At 40.0% G+C, this 27,014-nt stretch overlaps 1 long non-coding RNA gene across 1 annotated transcript in view; it reads left to right on the forward strand.

Annotated features, from left to right (window-relative positions):
- Positions 1-1,030: 1,030 nt before the first annotated feature.
- Positions 1,031-27,014, forward strand: part of LOC135278008 (uncharacterized) — a 49,658-nt gene continuing 23,674 nt past the window's right edge. Inside the window, exon 1 of the long non-coding RNA XR_010345526.1 lies at positions 1,031-1,336. This is a non-coding gene — a long non-coding RNA (uncharacterized LOC135278008). The remainder of the gene's footprint in view (positions 1,337-27,014) is intronic.

Here is a 27,014-nt window from a genome sequence, read left to right on the forward strand (position 1 = left end):
GTGAAATTTACCTCAGTAACAAGAACAAAATACTGTGAACAAACACATTTAACTCAGATGGTACATGTGATGAAGTTTTTAGTGGGGAAGATCCTGATGTCTGCAACTGACTTCGAAATGCATCTAAAAGATGAATTAAGGGATACATATGTGATAAAACAAGAATAACAACATGTTAACAGTAGAATCTAGGTAATGAGTATATGAGCGGTCAACATCAAAGTCTTTCTACTTTTCTATATGTGTTTGAAATGCTTTTTAATAAAATGGAAATGAAACCAAGGTGGAAAATTTGGTAGGTTGTCGACATTTAAAAATTAGAAAATTTACCATGAAAGTCTACCTGTGACTTCTCTTTAAAAGATACAAGATCTGTCAAGATGGGTTTCTCTCATGACTGGGACTGAATGGTGCACTACATCACCCAACATTCCTGGTGTTTCCTCAACAGGACAGATTGCACTGTTTGTTTTTTTTTTCTTGAATTTGTTCTTCACTTATTTACACTACTTGAGTTTTTCACCCCTGCAGTATAGTTAAGTGCTCAGACTTTCGTGTTACATGGATCCAGAATTATCACTGACAGTTTCTATGTCCTATTCTGTAAAATAACTGGAATACCTATCTCATAGAAGTGTTGAAAAGATTAAATGAACCTAAAATAAAAGCTGAAAAGAAAAACAAAGATTAAATGAGATCATGTATGGTTTTTGATACAAAGTAAGTTCTCAATAAATGATAAGGTTCTTTCTTAAGGGTTTGAATCCAAGATGTCAAGATCAGGAGAACAGGCCAAACCTTGACAAAAATATGGAAGTTGAGCCAGGACTGGGCAGAAGAGAGTAGTCTGGGAACAAGATGTGTCCAGTTTTAGGCATGTCAACTTGCCTAGAGATATGGCTGGATATTTGAGTTGCATCATGTACTAGGCATCTGAAAACAGGAAAGTGACATTAACACCAGAAGTCAGGGCTGGAGAGAGAGTTTAAGGAAGTCCTTTTTAAAGAGGTGATAGTTTGAACCGTAAGAGTGGGTGAGAACTTTGAAACAGAAAGTAAAGAGATGAAGAGATAGGTGTTCAAGGAGTGAACCTCAAGGACCATTCACACACAAGTTGAAGTAGGAAGAGAAAAAAGGGGCAGAGAAGTAGGAGTATGTCCTCAACGCCAAGAGAAGAGAGTGTTTTAGGAGAGAGGGATTTGAGCAATCAAAAGCTTGTGGAAGCATTATATAGAAAAGTGGTCTCTACACACTTGTCAAGCAGCAGAGAGACCACCAGACCCAGAAAAGGGATCTACGACAGCCTCTGGTTGACCTACTTGCTCCTGTGTTGCAGGTAGGACACAGTCTTTCATATGTAAACAAAGTGTCATATTCTTTAGGGAACAGAAGCACCAACTGGTCGCAAGCATAATTCTGGAGTCTACTGAGGTTGAAGCAATATAAATTGGCATAAGAAAGAAATAAAACGTCTTCTTAACACTAGGCAATACCAGAACTTGGGGGAATTGGGAGGGGAGACGAGCTTTTAAACATTTCACATTTCTTTTCTTTGTAACTTGGTAGGAAACTGATTTTAAAATTAACATTATATTTGGCATTAATTTGCAATTCGGGAACACAAATGATACTTGGTTTGGGGTGTGTGCATGTGTGCGTGTGTGTGTCCATAATTGAGTTACATTAGTTCTTTCAACATTCCATTGTAAGTGAAAATGGTCTAATTCAAGGTAGTACTGGAAACATATAATTATTTTAAAGCCTTTGGTTATACTCATATACTAATGTGATTATCTAGCTGTGTTGAGAAAGAATAGGATCCTTATCTTAGCATCAAATTTTCTGTTTGACACTAGTTGTACATTAATATCAAAGAAATGTATAGAAAATGCATGCTCAATCTTAAAAAGAAGGCATAAGATTAATTCCCCATGGCCATTATTTTTCAAGATTCATCTTAAAAGTATTATTAGAAAATTTATTTCCAGAAGCTCATGAAATCGCTCTTCGGATTTCCTTTGTTCATAAGTTTGGTAAGCTACTGGTTTATCCGCTTAGTAAATAAAGCCTCAGGAAGGGTTTTGCAATTTTCATCTATTTCTGTTGTTACCATTTTCCACTAGCCTGCCTAGCTTGCTTCTTTAAGCCTAACTTAAACGTTCCAAATGTTAGCAGATTTCATTTATAGCTTCCAAGTGATAAGATCTCAGAAATTTCAGAATTCATTTATGGAATCAAATTCTTAAGACTCATCTACAGACCAACCTACTCCACTTTTCCAAATGCCAGGTACAAGGTTCTGTTTACCCACTGATGAATTTCAGTCAATTATCCAGGTATCTTCAGTCTTCCTTTTAAAAGGTGGGCAAACACACCGTAAAACAAAGAAAATTGGTGCCTTAATCAATAATGTATTTACACTTTATTTCTCATGGATGCTATTTAGCTGTGAAAGTAACTGGTTGTATTTAAATAAATCAAAATCAACATTGTCACAAACAGTATGTGTTGGGAAAAACCAGAATTCTCTTTAAGCATGTTTAAAAATTATAGATGATGTTTCAAAATTAGTAAATGATGGAAGATTACAGAAATTGATGAGACATCAAAAAACTTCACCACAAACTAGACTTACGCCACCAAAGTATTTTGACATCAGCTGACATCCTTTTCATCTTGGATAGCAATAAAAATTATTTAATTAGAATTGCATAGTTTGCTTCAAATTTAAATGCAGTGAAGAACTTGTAACTGGTGAAATATTTTTTTACAACAAAGTAAACTGTAATCACCTTGTCTTAAAAAGGAGGTGATTTCAAGAGAGTCTTCTATTCTCGAATGAAAACATAAATTAATTTTTTTTGTATTTGAAGTCATTTTTCTTTTAAATTTCATTTTTATATGCTCTCTAACCTATTGTAGTTAAATCTTTCATGGAATTCTTTGTTTTCATGTACAGTCAACTCTTGATTATCTCAATTCAGCAATATAATTGAACAAATATTTATTGAGCACTTGCTAATGGTGCAGCTAATCTAAAATAGCAGACCATTTTAAGAAATAATTCATATTTGGTTTTATAATACATTATGATTTTATTATAAAAATACCTTGATTTGTATAGTGCTTTATAATTTTCAGAGTACTTTCACATACATTATCTCATTTGATTTTATGCAGATTCACCTCCCTACTTAGGAGAGGCTGATTGGGCTTAGGCTGATTGATATTAATATTAATTTGCATTCAGTAAGCACACACTGGCTGAACAGCAGGAGCAGGCGGCTGCTGGAGTGTGCTGGGGAGAAGGGGAAGCTCGTCTGCGATTACAGCTCTGAGGTGGACAATAGAGCTGATGCACATAATAGGGCGGTAATGACCACACATACACACTGGCATATATGTCTTAATTTATTTTTCCATTGCTATTAACTACTGGAACAGGCATTTTGGAGGTTTAAAATGGATAGCTAATTATGATGGGCAAATAGGATGGCATAATAATTGTGTTTGGATGAGTCACTCACTCGAGATCTAGTAGGGGAAACCTTTGTGACTATCAGTATTGACTCTGGAAAAAGAATTTAAATGGAAATGAACAAAGTAACCACAGTTAAGACTTCAGCATCAGCTCGGAAAGTGGAGACTGATGGCAACAAATCCATTAGCAGAGGAGCATTAGAGACTGATTTTAGCCACATAGGGAGCAGCTGCCATTTTATTTCTGGAAGCACATTTAGACTTTAGATTCACAGGGAGGGCAGTGAGGAGTGTAGAGAATAGAACCATCAGTTCTGGAGTTTGGGTCTGAATCTCAGCCGTTGTGCTTGTCATCTCTGAACATGAGCTGTTCTGGCTGCAAAGGCAGTCTATGCTTCATAAGATTGTTTTGGGGATTCCAGGGGAGGATTCATGTAAAGATCTCAGCACAGTACCTGGCACATAGTAAGCACTCAATATATGGTAGCCATTACTTGTAGCAGTTTTTAAAAATTATATTACCAAGCCCAGGATGTCAGGGCTGCAGTGAGCTATGATTGCACCACTGCACTACAACAACCTGGGCAACAGCGTGAGACCTTCTCTCTCTAAAAATAAAAATGCTATTAATTACTGATCACTTATCTTCCCTAGAAAAGCCACCCCCACCCTGGGACCTAAAGCAGCTGTTTAAAACCAGAGCGGCTGTTGCTCTGGGCAGCAGGTGTAAGGTATAGGGGCAGGTAACTAGAGAAGAAGAAAGATCATATTCCTTTCCCTTACATACTTACTGAACTTAGGACAGACAGGAGTTTGAGCAGATGGGCCAGCAGAAGCATTTAGGCAGAGGCAGGAAGCCAACCTCACTGCTTCCCATGGAATGATGAGATGCACAGAAGGGGAGGAAAAGGCCCTCATCTTCTCTTTATTGAGTGTGAGTCACAAGGAAGCTTGCCATCATGACAGGTCTCCCCGTCTCACTTCCAGTTGCCAGAGGCGGAGCTTGAGTTTTCAACTCCAGCAGTACCAGAGACGACCAGAGGTGAGGTCTGGGCATGGAGAGCAGAGCACATAAGCAAGGATCGAAAGGCGCAAAGCAGTTGGCCTGGACTGCTCCAGGAAAGGAATACAAACAGGGGAGGTGGAAGGAGACATGCTCTCAGAAACAAAGAGTTTTTGAGAACTGAAGAAATGGTTTATGTAGCATTCATCCTGGATTAAGGCAATGCGATTGAAACAGAAAAGAAACATGACAGGTTAGTTCGAATTTCTGCAGACAGAGAAATTACTGTTAGTCCGTTTGAGGCCATAGACCCTTGTGGAAATCCAATGAAAGCTATATGTTCTACCAGGAAAGAAGCAGATGTATACCTACAAAAGCCTTCATGTAATTTCCAGGGATTTACAGACCTCCTTAAACTCAGATTAAGAACCTCTTGCTAGCCAGGATGTAGGTTAGACTAGAACTGATATCACAAAGATGAGCTGGGAATTCCAAATCTTAAGAGATAGTAGTTTTCCAGTGTTTACCTCAGCAGTTGTTTTCATGTTTTATTGAGGTGTAATTGACAAATACTGAGTGAAAAGAGCAGAAGCTAGTTAAACCTTCTTATCAGTACCTGGGCCCTGTCAATTTCAAGCAGCCATTTTATTACCAAACAACTCCCAGTTTCCAACAAAGTAACAGTATCATCACTAGTGCAATCCTCCTAGGTCCAAAGGGCTATTCTAATAACGAAGAAGAAACAAAGAAAGACACCCTAGACAAGTCTTCTCCCCTGTTGGGCAAGAGATGGTTTCAGAATTTCAGGTCGTGATCAGTCATTTAACTCTTTACATCACTCTGCACTTTGCACTAACTAACAAGAATTAGTACTGGGCCCCAGAGATACTGTCCATTTTATGTACCACGTTTCCCTTCCTTGGACATGCTACCAGCACAGACCATGTAGGAAAGATGGAAGAGCACTAGTTAAGTACTTCAATAGGCACAAATCAGGTCACCATAATAAATAATGGAATATTTCTTGTTTGGACACTTTCAAGTTCCACAACTCCAGAAACAGCAATTTAAATGACTTAATTTTCTTCTCCATTGACTTTAATGAAGATCTTCTTAGATTCAGCCATCCGGCAAACCTAAAATCTCAAATAGTGCTGCAAGTATTTGACTTGGGCCACAAATATCTGAGAAATGGACTCTGATTGTGCAACTGAAATACAAATTTGTATTAAATGCTCTCATGACAAAGCCCTGAAAGGTTACGTGCTCATTTTAAAAGTTAACACACTTCAACACAACTACGGTGGCATTTCAGATGTTGAAGCTGATGCACCTTAAGCCTGCAGATGCCTATACTTCTTTTTATTTCTTTGTATTTTTTTTTCAAGGACACCTTTAGCATCCAACTTTCATCCTAGAATGCTTGGATACTAGATCTTTTCCCTCTTCCCTTCTGTCCCTAGAGGCCAAACAAAAACAAATTCAGTGTCTGAAGCCCAGGGTTCATATCTGAGTGCCAGCATGGAGATGGCTCTTGGGTCCCTCCCAGCCAAATGATCTCATTTTATGCTGGAGAACACTTAAGTGCAGAGATGGAAAACACTGACTTTGAGAAGACTGGAAGCTGGACATGAAAGGGTAAGGCTACATTAAGGGCAGAAGAAAGATGAAAGCCAGTGTCATAAAGCACAGGGAACATAGTAGTGGAAGTTCTCAGCCCAGAATCAGAGCCTAATTTTAAGACTAGAATGCCCAGCTTTTCAGATTTAAAACATGGACAGCCTAACAATCCAAAAGTGTCTAGCATGGGCATGGGTCTTGCTATAAACACCTTCCTTTTTGCATTTTCTGTTTTTTAAATGATAGCCTTAAGATGACTAGCAAAAATGTGTTGTATATTAATTTAAATGTAATGACAATATTAGACTATTGGTAAATATCCCCTTTTAATAAGTTAAAAGTGAATTTTTATTCAACCACAAATTTGTCTTGGGGCTAAACTAATACTGATCACACCCTGAAAAATCTCCCTCACTTGCAGGCATTTTCAATACATTAGGCCATCACCTTCAATTATTTTTCTTATTTATTTTTAATTGACAAATCATAATCATGTATATTTGTGGGTTACAGTATGATGTTTTGATCTATGTAGACATTATAGAAATATCTCACTTATATTTATGTCTAAAAAAAGGCCACCAGTTTCAAAATTAATTTCCCTGAATGGTGTCAACAAGAGTGACATATCTGTTAGCGTGGACCAGCACTTCTCTAATCTGCAATATCAAGACACATATCAGAAGACCCTGTGTGGCATGGCTGGATGGGAATTGTTGGGGACAGCCTGAGAAAAAGGCTAAGACCAAACAGGCTCCTGTATCTTCCCGGTCTCAAAATGTAACTCTCTTTTGTGCACTGACTTGATACCTTGACTCCTGAGAGTCTGTTAGCTTTTGGTAAGGCAATGCTTTTTCTAATTTTCTCTCTACTTATCTCACCAGAAGCACTTGTGTGGACACAGATTGTTTGATTTTTTTTTTTAAAAGATAATATGATTGAATAGTTTGAATAATAGCTTATGTTTACTTAGCCCTTTCTGTGAGTTAGACACTGTTTTGCATGCATTACCCATATCATTTCATTTGATCCTCACAATAATTCTAAAGTAAGTTGTGACTGTCATTTACAGTTAAGAGGCTCTGAGATTATCCCCTGTCCAGGGTTACCCATTTAGTAAGCAACAGATCCAGCATGTGAATCTGGATCTAGCTGACCCCAAAACTCATTTGGCAGACTCTTGTAGTCTCCTGATCCATGATTTTATATACAAATGTTGATTTGATAGATTCATATCTGTTCTCAAGATAACAGAGCATTACAATACTAGGAGGTCACTGGCCTGAGCATATGGTGATCCCAATGGCTTAGAACTTCCATGCTGATCCTTGTTTTATACCATCTTGTTGGTCCTTCCTTACATATTTATGCCTCTCAGGCTGATATGTCCTAATTTCTTCTTACCCACAGACTTACTGTCCTTGTCCACAAAAATGCCCATTGAACTGATATGCTCTAATTTAGGATCTGTAAAATCCAGTCTACCAGTCCTGATCAGTTGTCTTCTCTTGTGAGCTGGACAGTCAGCCTGTGGTATCATGTGGGGAGAGGAGAGAGATAAGATGGGGCCCTGTCTTTGTCCTGAAGAGCTCATGTTTGGTCTCATCTAGATTCAATGACAGCCCAATTAATTGACTGCAGAAACCTGTTGCCAACACTGTGGTATAGCTGTATGAAGCAGGGGAGAGGGAAAGCAGTCTGAAATCCATAGACTGTGGAGTCAAGAGACCCAGAGAGAGCTCACCCAATGGAAGGCACCAAATCCAACTCATCTACTCAAAAGCTGTTTTTTTTTTTAAGGTATAAAGATTTTGCTTTCTCCGTTTAGTCTCCACAGTTAGACAATTTAAGCAGATAAAAATCATCAAATAGGTCCTTTGCTAATTGTTATGTTTTGAGATGTGGAGATAAGCTTCTAGAGAAAGTGTGTGTCTTGAAAACTTGGTCACAAGTTGATTGTTTCCCCAAAATGTCTGTAGCTAATCAGAGAAATTCAAGTACAGCCCTTGGCTGATTGACAGGCGTGACCAAGCAATTACACACACTCTATAAAGCGGCCTCCATGCAACCACCCACATATTTGCTGATACCTGGGAGAAGCACAATATAGTTCAAGCTCTGGTGGAAGTGAGAGAAAGCTCTGAAAAGGCTGTTTTTTTCCACCCCTGAAATAATATATTGCCCATGACCATCATTTCTCAATCTCCCTAAAGAGCCAGCCTTCAAAGATTTAAATAACTACAAGGGGATTTAGAAAGTCAGACCAGAAAGAGCCACAGGCAAAGATTAGTGTCAGGAAGGCTGACAGGTAAATTGTCATTGTGGTGTGCTAGGTGGAGAGAAATGTGTGCAGCCGTCACTAATTTCCCCTAACAATGGGCTGGCCCAACCCACACGATCCAACTCCATGGATTAGAAAGAAAGCAAACATAATAATAATGAGTATGAATCAAGCTAACTGCATCACCAAACATTATTATTTAACACTTAATGAGCACCCACGGTATGCTGGAAGTTGGTTCATCTCAACAATAGCAGCTTATTTTTATTCATAACACTTCATGGAAAGCGAGTAGCACAATATAGGAGTTCAAGTTCATTTCAGGCTTCCAGTTCCTCAGTGGTAGAGAATAATGTTATGGGGGCCAGACCAGATCTGTAAAGCCAGTGAGAAATCATTTCTTTTGGCTGTTCTTTGCTTTGTTGGGACTGAAAAATAAAAGAAAGAAAAAAGGAAGAGAAGAGAAGAAAGCCCACCGCAGAGGGAAGCAGGGCAGGGGAAAAGCAGACCAAATTCAGAAAAGGGGGAAAACACCCCCATTTAAAAACAAAAAGGCAAATGCCTTGGTCCTATGTGGAGAGATGCCCATTCCGCAGTCAAGCAGCAGCGTTTGGACATGTTGTATCAGAACAAGTGTAAAACCTTTGTTCTGAATGGAGCAGTTCGGTCATTTCTGCCCTGGGGAAGTACACTGCTCTCTCATTCCCACTCTTCCAAAACCCACACAGGGTCTTGCCTGCAATGCAAGCTCAGAGCATTGCTGTTTACATATCTCCTTGTTAGACTACAAACAGACCCAAAATGCATTTAGGATTGAAAAATAGGCAATAGGATTGGGTTTGGGATTTGATTTTAATAAGTGTAAGAAGGAGCGGCAAGAAACCACTGAGTGGAGAGCCAACCTCAGAAAATGTATGAAATATAAAAGTCATCTGTAATCCCATACAGAAATACCACCCTTTATTTTATGTATATTATTTATTTTAGGATAGCCTTATTTTCCCGTGATTTTGGTGGTCCGTTGGATTGGGCCCATTGGACTGGATCTGTCTTTCCTCACTTTTCCCTTTCTGGTAGAGCAGCATATTAAGACTCCACAGCAAAGCAGAGGGTAGGATGGTGGTTGCCAGAGGCCGGGGAGTTGGGGAATTTGGGGGGTGTTGGTCAAAGGGTACAAACTTTCAGTTATGCAAGATGAACTATTTCTCGAGATCTAATGTACAGCAAGATGATAATAGTTAACAATGCAATTGTAATTTGCTAAGAGCATAGATCCTAAATCTTACCACACACACACATACACATATATACAATGGTAACTATGTAGAAGTGATGGGTATGTTAATTAGCTTGATTGTGGCAATCATTTCACAGTATACGTACACCAAAAGATCAATCAGGTTATACTCCTTAAATAGAAACAATTTGTATATGTAAATGATATTCCAGTAAAGCTGTTTTAACAAAGACTCCACAGCATTCAAGTAGCACTGGTTGTCTAGCATCTCATACAGCGTCTAGAATCTTTAAAGTGGGAAATAAACTAAAATGTCATGTTGCCCAACACCCTAATATTGCAAATGAGGTGTCTGAGGCCCAGAGCAGGAAAGTGACCTCTCAAGGCTGCACAACTACTAAGTAACAAAGCCAGGACTTGAGCCCAAGTTCAAAGTCAGACACTTAGTCACGACACTAAATATATGGAATAGGCCTCCTTCTCTTCTCAGAGGAAACAAGACTGGTTTATGAAAAGACAATCTTCAATAATATACAGTAGCACATAAGTTGAATTGGGAGAGACAAGGGTTAGTCAGGGAGAGCCTAAGCCTAGAAGATTGGGGATGGTTTTGCTCATTCATTTAATAGGCAAGTATTTTCTGAGTCGGGCCCTGCAGGTCTGAAGCCACTAGACAGAGGAAGGAAAACAGGCATTTCAGACAGGCAGGGAAGTAAGAGGAAATGCAGCAGTGAGTATGAGCTTGGGTTTCTCTGGTACAGAGTGGAAGTGGCCTAGCCTGAGAGAATAAACTGTTAAGCAAGAACATTTGTATACTCACTCTGCCACTGAACTCATTTTTATTGAGCAGCTATTACGTATGAGGCACTGTCATGGGCAGCTCCAAACAAAATGACACATAGTTTCTGTCCTCATGGAGCTTACAGTCCTCTGGGGAAAACAGACCTCAGTCAAGCCTCATATGAATATAGTCATGCACTGAGATCAGTGCTCTGACAGGAAACAACACATGACTTTATGAGATCTGGTTAAGGCCAGGGGATCAAGGAAGGAAGCCTTCCATCAGGGAGCAATGCTTAAGCTGAGATCTGAGAATGAATAGGCCTCAACCAGGCAAAGGTGGAGGGGAAGAATACTGCTGACAGAGGAAGCTTGTGCAAAGGCCCCACGGCCAGAAAGAGCCTCGTGCATTTGAAGAATTGAAAAGAGACCAATGACGTTGTTATGCAGAGTAACAGGGAGAGAGATGCAAAATGAAGATGGAGAGGTAGTCAGGGGCCACATCAGAAGAGCAGGGCATACACAAACATTGCCTATTCATCCCCAGATTGCAATTAAAAGTTCTCGGGTTTGTTTTTTGAAAACAAATACGAGGAAATTGAAGATGAGTTAAATACGTTCTTTGGGCAAAACAAATGAGCCCTGAACAGAAGGCAGTTCATAGACAGCTCATAGCTACAGCTATGAGCCCTGAACGTAAGAAAATGTCTTGGTTTCTCATTGCCTCATAACAGATTCATAGATTAGTTGGAAAATCAGGCTGAGGAAAACTTAATCAAATATATTTCCCGCTGTCCTTGAAACCATTAAGCAGCCCTGTTGTTGAAGGCCATAGTAGACTGAACCTGATTTTTAAGCCTTGATTCCAGTTCATTCTTCTGGTTTGCCTGTTGCTCAAGAGTCTGTCTTCCTGTAGAATCTTCAGTAGGGAAGTGAAGCAAGTCCCTGTTGGAATTACCTTCTCTTTTAGCTCTGATTTCCTTGCTAGTACAGGTATCTTACCTCATATTTTAGGGGTAAAGAGAACTGTAGAGGAACTTCAGCAGAAGGGATGGGGTTAGGGGAACATGATCTGATTCACGTTTTGAAAGGAGCACTCTGGAGGCTCTGGGCAGATAACAATACAAGCTAACAGCTGTGAGCTCTACTGTGTGCCAGGCACGGTACAAAGCACTGGTCACACGTCATCTTTAAACCCCACAACCGCCTTAGGAGGTAAGCTGCAACGTTCTTTCCATTTTGCTGAGGAGCAACTCGGGTGTGGAGTGACGAATCCACACAGCTTATTAAACAGCAGAGATGAGACTCGAATGCAGATCTCACTGCTTTCAAAAGTCATGTTCTCTGCCTACCTTTTTGTTTTAAATTCTGGCAAAAATATATGTAACATAATATTATCATTTTAACCATTCATAAATCTACAATTTAAATGAATACATTCAGTGAATACATTAAATACATTCACTGTGTTGTGTAGCCGTTACCACTATCTCTTGCTAAAATGTTTTCATCATCCCCAGCAAAAGCTCTGTGCCCATTAAATGACGGCTCGTCATTCCTTCTTCCCTTCAGCCTCTGGTAGCTTCTGTTTTACTTTCTCATATGGGCACCTCATATAACTGGAATTACAACATTTGTCCTTTGGCATCTGGCTTATTTCCTTTTGCATATTGTTTTTAAAGTCCACTCATGTTATAGTATATATCTAAATGTCATTCCTTTTATGGCTGAATACTATTTCATTGTATGGATATACATATCTCATTTTGTTTACTCATTCACCTGCTGATGGACGCTTGAATTGTTTCCACCTTTTGGCTGTTGTGAATTATGCTGCTATGAATATTGGGGTACAAATGTGTATTTTAGTCCTTGCTTTTGGATATACAGTTGTCCCTCCGTATCAGCAAAGGATTAATTCCAGGCCCCACAGTAAATTCCAAAATCCACAGATGTTCAAGTTCTGTAATCAGCCCCATGAAGCCCATGGATAGGAAACTTCAGCCTTCCATACCTGAGGGTTCTGGATTCTGTGAATACCATAGTTGTGATCCATGGTTAGTTGAATTTGCAGATGTGGAGCCAGCATATACACAGGGCCCTATATACACATAGGAGTGGAAATGTTGGGTCACATAGTAATTCCATGTTTAACTTTTTGGGAAACCATCAAAACATTTTACACAGTGGCTGCATCATTTTACATTTCCACCCGCAATGCACAAAGGTTCCAATTTCTTCACATCTTCCCTAACACTTGTTATTTCCTGTGTTTTTGCTTATAGCCATTCTATTGGGTGTGTAGTGGTATCTCTCTGTGGTTTTGATTTGCATTTTCCTAACAACTAATGATGAGTATCTTTTCATGTGCTTACTGGCCATTTGTACATCTTCTTTGGAGATGTGCCTATTTGCTCATTTTTCAATTGCCTTGCCTACCTTTGATGCATAGTCTTAAGGAAAAAGCCTGGGGAGCTTGGAGATGATTCTCATCGAAGGATAACCATAGATAAGAATGCCTGGTATGGACTGGGCTGACTTGTATGTCCAGAGAACATTTTTCTGCTTGATGTGATGTCCACAACAAAGCACTTCTGCCCCCAGTGGGCTGTAATTTCATAGAGAAACTAGAAGGTCTTCTGCTCTTTGAGGGGAGGGAATCTTTATAACCTGTATTTTACGTCAGTTAGATTCTCTCTGACATGGCTGACAAATCTGGGTTTGAGAGCTGTTCCCGGCTTGGGTAGGTGCCCTTCACAGCTTCCCATAGTCAACTATCTTACCTCTTTCCTAGCACCATGCTGCAATTGCATGTTCATGTCTCTGGCTCCCCATCTCGACTGAAAAGCTTCTTGAGGTGAAGGACCGTGTCTGTCATGCTCACTGTGCTATTCTCACTCCCAATAGTGCCTGTCCTATAGTAGGTGTTCAGTAAATATTTTTCCAGTAAATTTGTGTGTGTGCATGCATGTGCAAATACACAAGTGTGCACAGATGTAGAGGGTGGCAGATGGTAAGAAGAGCCTAAAGGAAGAGCTCTGGGGGACCATGAGTTGCTTGTATTTACATGTCACCGCAAGCTGCAGTCCCCTTCTAAGATACTATTGGAATAATAATGGCAGTAGCTACCATCTGCTGAGCACCCACTATGTGCCAGGCACTTTGCATATGCATCATTTCCTTTAACTCTCATAAAAATCTTTTGAAATAGACATCCCAACTTTATACATAAAGAAATAACTAGGCTCAGAGAGATTAGGTAACATGTTCACCGTCACTTAGCTAATAAATCGTAAAGATAGGATTTTGAACAAAATCTGAGCTCATAGCCACTATGCTAAAAAATGTTATGCTTTACGTTGGGTACATGTTGTCTTTTCATAGTCTCTCTGATACATGTTCTAAATGTCCCTGTGCTCCAGACATATCCAGCAGAAGAGAGAAAATTGTAGTGCCCAGAAGGTTGGAGGCAGGAGCCAAGGAAGGACACAGGGACGCCTGTCTGTCTGCTGAAGGGCTGCACCTCTGTATCACCGAGTATCACCTCAGCATCATGTTGATGTCTTGTTAGGATTGAGGCTGTCACGTATTTTTGTCTCAGGACCACTTTACACTCTTTTTTTTTCTTTTGAGTTGAAGTCTCACTTCATTGCCAGGCTGGAGTGTAGCGGTGCAATCTTGGCTCACTGCAATCTCCACCTCCCGGGTTCAAGTGATTCTCCTTGAAAAGCTGGGACTACAGGCACATGCAGCCACACCCGGCTAATTGTTTGTATTTTTAGTAGAGATGGGGTTTCACTGTGTTAGCCAGGATGGTCTCGATCTCCTGACCTCCTGATCCACCCACCTTGGCCTTCCAAAGTGCTGGGATTACAGGTGTGAGCCACCATGCCTGAGCATCCCTTTATACTCTTAAGAAATTGAGATAACTTCCAAAGAGTTTTTGTTCTTGTGAGTCATATCTATTTCTATGTACCATATTAGAAATTAAAACAGAACTGTAAAAATATTTATTCATTAATTACGTGACAAATACGGTACATGACAATACATATGGCCCACAAAATATTTTGATGGAAAATAACTTTATTTTCCAAAACAAAAGAATATTCAGTGAGAAGAGTGGCATCGTGTAACACTTTTACAAATCTCTTTAATGTCTGCCCTAATAAAGGACAGCTGGATTCTCACATCTGCTCCTGCATTCAGTCTGCGGCTATGTGGTTAGGGATATGTTCTATGAAGAAAACCAGTCACAGACACACATGGAGTCGGAAAAACAAAGCATCTCAGGAACGCCCAAGGTTCCTCCAATCCCACTTTGAGAACCACCGTTCCAGAGTTTTCCTGCCAGCTGCAAACATTACATTAAGGGCGCATCTGTATCAAAGAAAAACAAAAATGTGCCAGGCTTTTTCAAAAGGAAAAACATTTCAGAGCTGCCAGGCCATCACAAAAAATAGAATTGGCGTAAAAGAATAGCCCTCTACGAACTGAATCACTTCAGGAAGCTAAGGGCTTAGAATGGGCTAATTTAAGGATTGGCAGATAGGCACATAATGCTGCTTAGCAGTTGGCAGCACACCAGCTTCTTCCAGTGCCCAGCTGGAAAGGGCCCTCTTAAGCAGTCTTATTTTTATCTCAGGTGTTGAGAATGGCAGGGCCAATTAAACACCCACTCTAGTGTTCCAGGCTAACGCATTATGTTTCCATTCAAGCATTATTATTATTAAAGATAATTGTACGTGGAGGAGCAGAGCACAAAAATGCCCATTAAGCCTCTCACACCTTTGGGAGAGGGAACTGGCAAATATATTTTGACAAGGAGAGAACTCTGCTGAGTTCTGGGCTTTTGAAATTTGGGGAGAGTTTACGTTCATTTATGAGTTGGCAAATAAGAATTTCTGATTCCAAGGAGTAGGAGGAAGTTTTCTCAACATTTGTTACAAAGCAATGTTAAATCTGACCACCAAGAAAACCCAGCACCTGGCTTAAGATTCTGCCATTAGGGAAAGTAAAGAGCAGGTGGGGAAACACTGTACTTCATAAAGGCCCAGGTTTGGGGGGAATTTGGGGCCTTGTTCCCAAACCAGGGAAACCCAAATCATCCATTTCTGAGGTAATCGTCAACTGATGACTGGAGACATGTTTTAAAACATAAGCCCCCCCCGAATAAAGCAAAAGCCCAAGTGGAAAGCAGCTTTGGGAGAGGAACAGGCTCTGTCTTACCAGCTATTTGAGAGGGAGAGTGGGGATCTTATACCAGCACTAGCTGCCTTTCACGCTTGGCAGTGCCTGTTTCCTTCTTTAGCAACATCCGGTCTCCTGCTGATGAGATCCAAAGAAGGAAAACAATGTAGAGTAAATTGCATGTCCTTCTGCTCTTCTCCGGTTGCAAGGGCACTGTGCTGACAATGGAGGGAAATTATTAAGGGGAGATGTCAGCTATACAAATGTGCATCACATCTCTCCACCTTCTTCTTGTCTCCCACCCTAACACACACACATGCACGCACGCATGCACACACGCACGCACATGTATGCAGATTCTTCCACACCAGGTGTTGTGAGATGCTATTTTGGAAGGCGGCAAAATTAGATAGTTGGGTAAACAAGAGCTCAGCTAGGACATTTTTGTGGCGAGACAAAATTTCATGTCTCATCTAAGCATCTGTAATTGAGAAGTTTATTGCCATTGCTGTTCAGGCTTTTTGGCTAGAAATGGTGAAAGGAAAGTCAGAACAGTCTACTTGAGTGATTAGAGCGATCTGAAAATTCTATGTGTCGGCAATGGAGAAGTAGTTCTCAGAGTGAGGGCTATGGCATTTCCGGAACTGTTGATATGCTCTGTGATATTTGTACTGCCCTAATTGGGCTGCAGAAGTGCTACCTGGATATATTACCTCTGTCTGTCTCTGCTTATGTATCCTCTGTCTCTGTCTCCTTTGTTTCCTCCATCTGGGTTTCACTTTCTGTGCCACTCCCACACACCCACATTTTAGCACCAAAGAGGTCTACAGAGGGCAATATTCACCCCAGTCGTCTGTCTACTCTGTCCTTGAGTCCCCTGCATCTTAGCTACCACTTACGCTGGGAAATCTCTCACCCTTGATAGTTCCCCTGTGGTTTGGAGTCCTGTTCTTTCAGGTACTCTGACTCAGTTTCTCTTTACCTCTCTCCATCAGACCCAGTCACTGTCTGGCAGTCACATGGCTGCTATCCCAGGCCCATTGAGATGGCCTGGGCCTCTGAGAACTTCTCTATTGGCCTGGCAGATTTTCCCAGATACCCTAAGCCTGCAGTGACTTCAGTTCATTACACCAGAGGTGTCAACAGAGCTAAAACTTCAAATTTAGCTTCCTCAAGCAGCAAGCATGTTCACAGAAGAAATTAACAGGTTGTTAAAGAGAGAAAACAGGTTTTCTGGAGGCTGCATGGTGTAATAACCTTGGAATCTTCTAGACGCCCTAGTCCCTGCTCAGACACTTACTAGCAGTGTGATCTTGGCTATATTATTTAACCTATCTCAGGCTTCAGTTTCCTCAGTGTAAAATGGGGGAAATAGCAGCTCCTACCTCCCAGAGTTGATGACAGAGTTAAAGGAAATAATGTGCGTTGAGTGCCAGGCACATAACAAGTGCTGGAAAATATGCTAGTGTTCTTCTCCTCGTGGCTTAATGTTCCCAAGCACTCTCCTATTTTCCACATCCTTTCTTTATGTGGAAGCAGTATTCCTGATTTTTAAAATTCATTAATCATGTAACATGAGTTGACCTGCATATAATGAAAACATGCTCAAGAAATTTCCTCTTTTTCTCATTCAACTAAAATAAAAGAAAACCCCAAACAATAAACAATGAAAATTCTGATGGGGCATGTATCACTCAACTTCAAGGACACCAACGCATGTGTAAATTTTCATATACATCTATACTGATAGACACTCCTTGGCTCCAGGAGATTCTTCTGTGATATAATTCTATTATACATAGAGAGACAGTGAGGCCCATAGACCTCTGTATATAAATTACTTTGAGTGTGGACCAAAGGTACAGCAGATGGTGGGATTCCAGATCTCAGAAATGTTCCAGAACATACTGCCCCCAGTGCACCATGAAGGTATGGTCTATGTTGCGGAGGGAGTTGAAGGGGAAGGAAGCAGGACGGTGAAGTCAAATGTCCTTCAGCAAATAAAAAGACAGAGACAAGTCTCGAGATTTAAGCCCTTAGTATTAGATCTCAACCATTCCTCAAACACTCTTTATAGGATCTGCATTGTCTTAGGAGTTGCCGGAGGTGACAACACAGCCAATAACCAAATCCCTGTGGCCATTCTTCATGTATCTGCTGACTGCACCTCTAATCTTGTCTCCACCCCCTCAGCTGCAGTAGCTGCCTTATTTTCTTGCTCCTCTTTTGTTTCAGGCATTCTCCTTCTCAAGGCCTCACAGAGTAACTATAAAAAATAATTCAGAAAGCACCCACCTGGCTAAGGGCCTGGAGTTAGTTTCTCAGCTCCTGGTCTGTAAGGTCAGGAGTCAGCACTTGACATTGTCTTTGCCACTGAAGACTGGGGTGGGAGGAGAGAAAACTGGGTTCAGGTTGCTTTTGGGCCAAGAAATTAACAAGAAGCAACTTAATGAGCAGAACCAATGGGAACGACTTAGAAGTCACTTGCTCAGAGTCCTCAAGAAAACTTGGTTTCAGTCAGGTGTGTATAATCCCAGAAGTACCCAGAGTCAGCATTTGGAGCACTGTAGTGAGGTAGAAGAGATTCTGGGAGAATGTCAGGGCAACAGCCTTTTTAAAGTGCTAGAGGAAACGTCAGGTGGCTGAGATGAATGGAAGGCTGAGGGCTGTATGTGAGAAACGCATGCACATCAATCTTTTTTCTCCAAGAATTCACCAGTTAATGACAATGTGGTATTAGCCTCAAATGTCTCATAATTAGGCACTAATTTCCAATGAAGCTGATATTATAGAATAATAGCTCAAATCAGAGCTCACGATGTCTCCATGTAAAGTAAAAGCTATTTAATACATTAAGGAGGTCAGTCATCAGATAATGTCCACTTCCAATGAATTTGATTCCTGCAGCATTAGCCACATCAGTGAAAGATTTTACTTTGGAAATAATTCAATGGTTTTCTGAAGTCATGAACACATTAAGGACTGAATTACTGATCAAGCACAATTCTTCTATCTCAAAAACACAAAATCTGAGTAAGGAATGCAATCAATGGATTCTATTATGTTTACTGTCTCAGGGTCTGAAATATGATACTGATGCTAAACTACTTCCTAAATTTGTAGACAGGTTATTTTATTTAGCACACCTCTCCATAACTAGAAAAGATTTTGGAATAGCAATAATCCATGTTAACAGAGGTTATAATCATCATTATCGATCATGAACATAATTCTTTGCCATAAAAGCATTTCATAATCCTTTTTAGCAATATTTCTAGAAATCACTCTGCTATGGACTGAATGTTTGTGTCCCTGCAAAATTCTTATGTTGAAACCTTAATCCCAAATGTGACTATATTGGAGATAAATAGTTTATGAAGAAACTGACGTTAAATGAGGGGCCATAAGGGTATGGGTTTAATCCAACAGCACTGGTGTCCTTATAAGAAGAGGAAGAAATACCAGGGGTTATGTGCACACAAATGAAAGACCAGGTGAAGCTGGGCATCTGCAAGCCAAGAAGCAAGCCCTCACCATAAACTGACCATGCTGGCACCCAGATCCTGAACTTCCAGCCTCCAGAACTGTGAGAAAACAAATTTCTGTTTTTTAAGCCACCAAGTCTATATTACTCTGTTCTCACGTTGCTATAAAGGACTACCTGAGACTGAGTAGTTTATGAAGAAAAGAGGTTTAATTGACTCATAGTTCTGCATGGCTAGGGAGACCTCAGGAAATTTACAATTTGGCAGAAGGCTATGGGGAAGCAAGGTACACCTTCCCATGATACAGCAGGAGAGTGAGAGAGAGCGGGTGAGGAAGTGCCACTCACTTTCAAACAATCAGATCTTATGAGAACTCACTCACTATCATGAAAACAGCAAAGGGGAAATACATTCCCATGATCCAGTCACCTCCTACCAGATCTTTCCCCCAACACTGGGGATTACAGTTCAACATGAGATTTGGATGGGGACACAGAGCCAAACCATATCAGTCTGTACTATTTTGTTATGGTAGCCTGAACAGACTAATACAAGCTCTTAATGGGCATCAGTTGTATGATGTAAGAAAAGCTAAGGAGGGTCTTAGTAAGTTTTACAAGGTCTAACCTTCTTAGCTGGGCACTTGAGGGTCTCTAAAATTTCACCTCAAACTTACTTTTCAACTTTTTTCCCAAACAATATTCTCCATTCAAATATTTTTCACATCTATTCCTTCATGACACTGACAAAAAAAAAAAGAAAAATAAAAAAGAAAAAGATATTTGCACACACATGTTTATAGCAGCACAATTCACAATTGCAAAACCATGGAACCAACCCAAATAACCATCAATCAACGAGTGGATAAAGAAACTGTAGTATAGATATAATATATATATATATACATATATATATATATATCTGAAAGGCTCATCTTTTTAATAAATGGTGTGGAACAATTGGATATCCATATATAAAAAAGAACTACATATATATGAAGGAATATCATATATAAAAAAGATATACATATATACGAAGGAATACCACTCAGCCATGAAAAGGAATGAATTAACAGCATTTGCAGGAACTAGGATGAAATTGGAGAAACTCAGGAATGGAAAACCAAACATTGTATGTTCTTACTGATATGCGGGAGCTAAGCTATGAGGACACAAAGGCATAAGAAGGATACGATAGACTTTGGGGACTTGGGGGAAGTATGGGAGTGGGGTAAGGGATAAAAGACTACAAATATGGTGCAGTGTATACTGCTCAGGTGAATGGGTGCACCAAGAAAGAACTTACTTATGTAACCAAATACCACCTGTACTCCAATGACTTATGGAAAAAAAAATATTTTTTAAATGAAAAAAAAGTATAGAAGAGAAGGGAATACTTCCAAACTCATTCTAGGAGGCCAAGATTACCCTGATACTAAATTCAGACAAAGACATTACAAGAAAAACAACAACGAAAGAAAACAACAGACCAATATCCTCAGCTGGGTGCGTTGGCTCATGCCTTTAATCTCAGCACTTTGCGAAGCCGTGGTGGGAGGCTCACTTGAGGCCAGGTGTTCCAGACCAGCCTGGGCAACACAGGGATACCCTGTCTCTACAAAAAACTTTAAAAGTTAAAAAAAAATTAGCCAGGCATGATGACATGCACCTATGGTCCTAGCAACTCAGGAGGCTGTGGTGGGAGGATTGCTTGAGCCTGGAAGGTTGAGACTGCAGTAAGCCACAATTGCATCACTGCACTCCAGCCTGGGTAACACAGTGAGAATAACAAAAAACAAACAAAAAATACCAATAGCAATATCCTTCTTCAGGAATATAAGTGGAAAAATTCCACACAAAATTTTAGAAATGAAACCCAACAGTACATAAAAAGGAAATATGTTATGACCAAGTGGGGTTTATCCTATAATGCAAGTTTCATTTATTATTTGAAAATCAATCAGTACAATTCACATTAACAACATAAAAAAGATACAAGTTATTTATCATATATGTACTTGGCTAATGTTTACCCAGTCTGAGGCTTGCCTTTTTATTTTCATGTGTGTCTTTTGAAGAGCATGAGTGTTTAGTTTTGATGCAGTTAAATTTGTCAGTTATTTTCTTTGACAGGTCATGCTCTCAGTGTGATGTCTAAGAAAACTTTGCTTAATCCCAGGTCGCAAAGGTTTTCACATATGTTTTCATTTATAAGTTTTACACTTTTCGGTTTTACATTTAGCTCTATGATTTATTTTGAATTAATTTTTGTTTGTAATGCAAGATATGGATTGAAGTTCTTTTTTATACATGGATATCCAATTGTTCCACACCATTTATGAAAAAGATGAGGCTTTCAAAGTGAATGTAATTTGCATGTTTGTCAAAAATCAGTTGTCCATATTTGTATGCATCCATTTCTGAACTCTCTCTCCTGTCGTTTTGTTTATCTTGATACCAATACCAAAAAATTGAAATACCCCAATTTTGTTATTTTTCAAAGTTCTTTGTGGCTATTCCAATTTTTTTGTACTTTTATATTAAACGAAGAATCCGATTGTCAGTTCCAACAAAAGCCTGCTGGAGTTTTGACTGGGATGGTGTTGAATCTGTAGATCATGTTGGCAGAATTTACATCTCAACAGTATTGTCTTTCAACTGATAAGATAATTATCTCTGTTTATTTAGATTTTCTTTAATTTATCCCAGTAATGTCCTGTACTTTTTAGTATGTAGGTTTTGCATTTATTCTGTAAAATGTTTTTCTCTATTATTTCTAATAATTTTAGTGGATACCTTAGGATTTTCTATATACAAGATCATGTCATCTGCAAATAGAGGTAGTTTTACTTCCTCCTTTCCAACCTGGGTGCCTTTTGTTTTGTTTTCCTCACCTTAAAATAAGGTGAGAAATTTTAATGGCTAAAACCTCTGGTAAAATGTTGACTAGAAGTGTTGAGAGCAGACGTCCTTATCTTTTTCTTTAACTTTGGGAAAAGCATCTAGTCTTTCACCATTAAGTATGATTTTAGCTATGGGGTTTTGGTAAATAACTTTTATCTGATTGAGGAAGTTACCTTCCAATCCTAGTTTGCTGAGACTTTTTGCCCAAATGAACAAAGCCTGCGAGTGAGAGAGCCATGATTCATGTCTACATTGACCAATTCCAATAAAGTGTGTTTGTGAGACAGTATTTGCAAAGCACTGAGCACAGGTTCTCACCCAGACCCAGCTCTTAGCTTCCTTCCCTCCAAACCTCATGTGCTTGCTACTATACCCCACCATTAATGAAGGGAAGGGATATAAGCCATTATTATCCTCTCTTTTTATATCTCTTAGTCTTGATCTCTCCAGCCACATCCTCAAATTTGAATCCCAACTGTCATGTTTTATTTAACTGGTCCTATACCACCCAACCAAATAACAAATATTCTCAAAAGAGAATATCGTCTCTTTTTATATCTCTCAGTCTTGATCTCTCCAGCCACATCCTCAAATTTGAATCCCAACTTTCATGTTTTATTTAACTGGTCTTATATCACCCACCCCAATGAGAAATATTTGCTTCCTTAGTACCCATCAACCCTTAGAATGGAAACTCCAGTTAGATTGCAGATACAAACAGCACCATTTATCAGAATATCCTCAGACTGTACCTTATTGACTAGAGTTTCCTATTTGTACCTTGATATTAAATACCTTACAAGAAAAATTCATTGATTCTGCTCAAAACTATATCCCCCATTTCAGTAAGAACCTTACCAGCACCAGAAATCCAATTCAAAATCACTTCTTGTTGGCTAGATCTGGGAGAACCTCATGCTAGAATTGTCATTGGGTTGGATCTTTGGAAAGGCAGAATTCACCAGGGAGACTGGGGGAAGGGAAGGCTTTAGAGGCAATCTGAACAGAACAAGACAAAGAAACTGGAAAGGAGGAATGAATTTGGGGCAGGAAGAGTAGTCCCATTTGGCTACAATTATAGGTGAAGAGAAAGAGGAGGTGGCAGCGGAAAAGAAGGTGGCAGTGGTAATGATGGTAGTGGTGATGGTGTTGGAGGAATTAGGGAAAAGAGCAAATGTTGAAAAACTAGCCTACAACCAGACTATGGGGAGGGATTTTTCCCTCCCTAGGTAATGGAAAAGCCATCAAGATTTATCAAAGTTTTCTAATGGAACACGAGAATCTAAAATAGTTCTATAAATGGTGATCACATTAAGGATGATCATATCACATTTGGTGTAGCCATAACCAGATATTCTGTCTCTCACCTAGAGATGTGACATATATCTTTCACTTGGAGGACTACAGGACATTTTCTTTAAAAAAAAAATCAAGCTTACAGAGTGTTAAGAAGCCTAACAAATAATTATTACAAGGAGCTGACACTAAGAGGATGTTTTCTTTTTTACCTTTTTAATACATAATTTCCCCCATAGATTGAGCTTTTTCACTTTGGATGGGAGAATAGACTCTTCGATGACAGAGAAGGCAGGGTTAAAATGCAGGGTCCTTAGGCCGGGTGTGCTTGTTTTCCTCTCAAGGTTGTGGCCCTGGTGCCTTCTCTTCCTTCCCAAAGCCCTTCTCCCAACTTTACCACACTTTATTAACTGCAAACGGCCTTTGCACAGCCTTCCACAAGCTGGCAGTATATTTCTACTTCAGAAATACTTTTTTTTGTATTGCGAATCAATCTCGGTATGCAGCAAAGTGACGACAGTCATTGTCTCTAGATGGTGAGATTACAGATGATATTTTTTATTGTTCTTTTTGCTTATCTATAGTGTCTGGCTTTGCTGCAGTGAATATGCATTACCAGTGAATGAAGACATAATAAAAGCAGAGCTAAAAAAGATTCAATTTCATTATATTGTCAAGTAAATAAGGCTGGATAAAAAATTGTATAAGCTATTTCACTATTTCTTAGTGAAATAGATAAATTATTAGGATAAGAGACTGTAAGGAAATATGCCAAAATGTTAATAGTTGTCTCTGGGATCAGAAGTCTGTGTGCAGGGCCTGGGCTAGAGGGAGAAAGGGAGGTATTCAGGGTATAGCGTTTAAGGAGGCCTTCACTCTCACAGCCATGCATATGCATGCAGGGTTGACAGCTAAACTTTTTTTTTTTTTGATACAGGGTCTCACTCTGTTGCCCAGGCTGAAGTGCAGTGACATGAACATGGTTGACCACAGCCTCAGCCTCTCAAGCTCAAGCAATCCTCCTGCCTCAGCCTTCCAAGTAGTTGGGACTACAGGTGTGCACCACCACATGCAGCTAAATTTTAGTTTTTTTGTAGAGACGGGGTCTTGCTATGTCACCCAGGCTGGTCTCAAACTCCTGGGCTCAAGCAATTCTGCATTGGCCTCCCAAAGTGCTGGCATTACAGGCATGAGCCACTGCACCCTGCCTAGGGTTGGCACCTGAGATTGAAGGATCCTTACATTTTTCACCATAGGCACTTTGCTTGCCTCATCCTAGTCTGTACCCTGCCAGGGTGATCAATAGGTGAAGAGATTTGAACTCTTTAAACAAGCCATTTTCAAATGGCTATTTGATTGTATACCTGTAAGGGAGAAATGAAATCACTATATTATCCATTTACCCCAGTCTATCAGCAACCAGCTAGCTTCATGACTTCTTTCTCCAATCATGTTCCTAAGTCTGTTTGCTTTTCAACTATTCTTTTTACCAATATTCTGAACTCATTTGGTCCTTGGCAAAATTCTGACCATGGATCAAGCCACTCAGTTGTTTGCTCTGATCCTATATAACGACAACTTTTGGCCTCACTGGAATGTTGTCTCAGCACTGCCACACAATCCTTTGTGACCCTTGTCAGTTCCCTCTTTTCTTCCCTATGTAAGTTATTTCAAACCTTCTCCTTTCTCCTTATACTACCTCCTCCTGACATTTTAGGCTAGATGATTTAAAAAAGAAAACAACCTACCTCTTCACATCACCTTCCTCATTCTCAGAAAGTGACTTTACCTCCTGCATGAGCCCGGGTCCTGGTAGGAATCAGATGCCACTTCCAAATTGGATAATTAAAATGAGTTTAATGGAGGGACCAGTTACAAAGGTAGGAGCAGAGTTTTGTGAAACTAGCATGACATAGCACAGGCCTTGGGGCCAGCAACAATGGAGATTGTTAAATCTCTAGGCTTGCAGAGTCTAGAAAGCAAGTGGTCACCAGAACTTGAAGAGTGCAACTGTATAGAGAGGGCTGCCTGACAGGCACTGTGGTCTTTGATAGGGAGAAATAGTCAACCTGAGGCAGCCCAGTAAGGAGAGAACTAGGGGAATAAATGCCCAGGCCTCACTAGCTTCACCCTCTCCCACCTCCTGCTGGACCTCCCACTGGCCAAACCCAACCTGAAGCTCCATACGGGTTGACCTCCCACTACAGAGCAGGGTAGGGAAGAGTGGAGTGTAGATCAGCAGGCATAGACATGTTAGTGCAGAGAAAACAAAGACCATTGGTTAGAATTTTCCCCCATTTCTAAAATTTTGTCCTGAATATTTCTTCCACCTTTCTTTTTTCTTTCTTATCTCAATGTAAATGGTGACCCTTGACCTCTACAGAGCCAGTACCATGCTCTTACCGTCACTCGTCCTGACCTTTCTAGGACTACTGGGGTGCTAGGAAAGATAGAAACAAGACTCACCCCAGCTCTTACTTCTATCTTCAAGCTTTCATTCTCCACATTTTCCTTCTAATTTAGTATTTCAAAATGCTTAGGTTTCTCTCATCTTAAAAGCAAGAATAAAACACAAAATAAAATACTTTCTCTCCTGACTCCATGGCCTCTTTCATTATCCCTCTTCCCCTCTTCACAGACAAGATCTCAATGGTTCAAATACCCTCGAAAGCATTTTTTTTCCTTCCTTACCTCCTATTTTCTCATTAACCAACTGTAGTCTGGCTCCTGACACATCTAAATAATGCATAGTTTTGTCTTTACTTGGTCTCTGAAGCATTTGACACTGGAGAATTCCTCCTTCCAGAAACTCTCTTCAGCCTTGGTTTCCTATGGAAGGCAGGAAAGTGTAGTAGTTAATAGCATGTCCTTATGAGTCAGAGAGACATAGAGTCAACCCAACTCTGTGTCTCTGGAGCAAATTACTTAAACCCTCTGTATATCAGTTTCCTGAAGCATGAAACTGAGACAGTAATATTACCTACCCAAGGAGATGTTTGGAAATAAGATGATCTGTATATAGTATTTAGCACAATTTCTGACATACTGCAAGTACTCCATAAATGGAAGACATATCTGTGTATCCCTAGAATCATGAATTTTTATCCCTTCTTTTTAAAATCCACACTGGATATTAACTCATAAAAAACTACCACTTTCACTATAATTTATGTGCCATTGACTACCCATCTCTCTCACCTATCCTGACCGCACTCTTACGCTCAAGACTGCTTATTGGATATATCCACATGGATGAGCGACTGGCATTGCAAACTTCACATGTCTTGAAACCACACTCATGGTCTTCCTTTAATCTTTCCATGAGTTCCCCTGTTCTAGTCCTCCTTATCTCAAGTGTTCTCAGTGGCACAAGCCTGAAACCTGGGCTCCATTCTTGATGGCCTCCTCTTCCTAACTACCCCCTCTCAATTCAATCAGTCCACCCTCTGTTGTCTGTTCTCCTTCCTTGTGTACTTGGATTCCTCCACTTCTTATCACTGCCTTACTTCATACTCTCATTTCTCCTTACATGATCACTATAATTATTTCCTAATGGCTACTAGTCTGCCATCACCAATGTGCCCCTCCCCCTTACCTGCCAGAATATTCTCTTGAAAATGTGACTCTGATAATGCCACTGTGCCCCATGGTCTTCAAGATAAGTTTAAAATCCTTATAAAGTTTATCATGGCCGGGCTCGTGTGTATTTGCTCATATCTCTCCAGGTTAATCTAGCACC

The sequence above is a fragment of the Aotus nancymaae genome, unplaced genomic scaffold, assembly GCF_030222135.1.
Source record: "Aotus nancymaae isolate 86718 unplaced genomic scaffold, 86718_ANA_hifiasm-v0.15.2.pri h1tg000004l, whole genome shotgun sequence".
In the NCBI taxonomy this organism is placed as follows: domain Eukaryota; kingdom Metazoa; phylum Chordata; class Mammalia; order Primates; family Aotidae; genus Aotus; species Aotus nancymaae.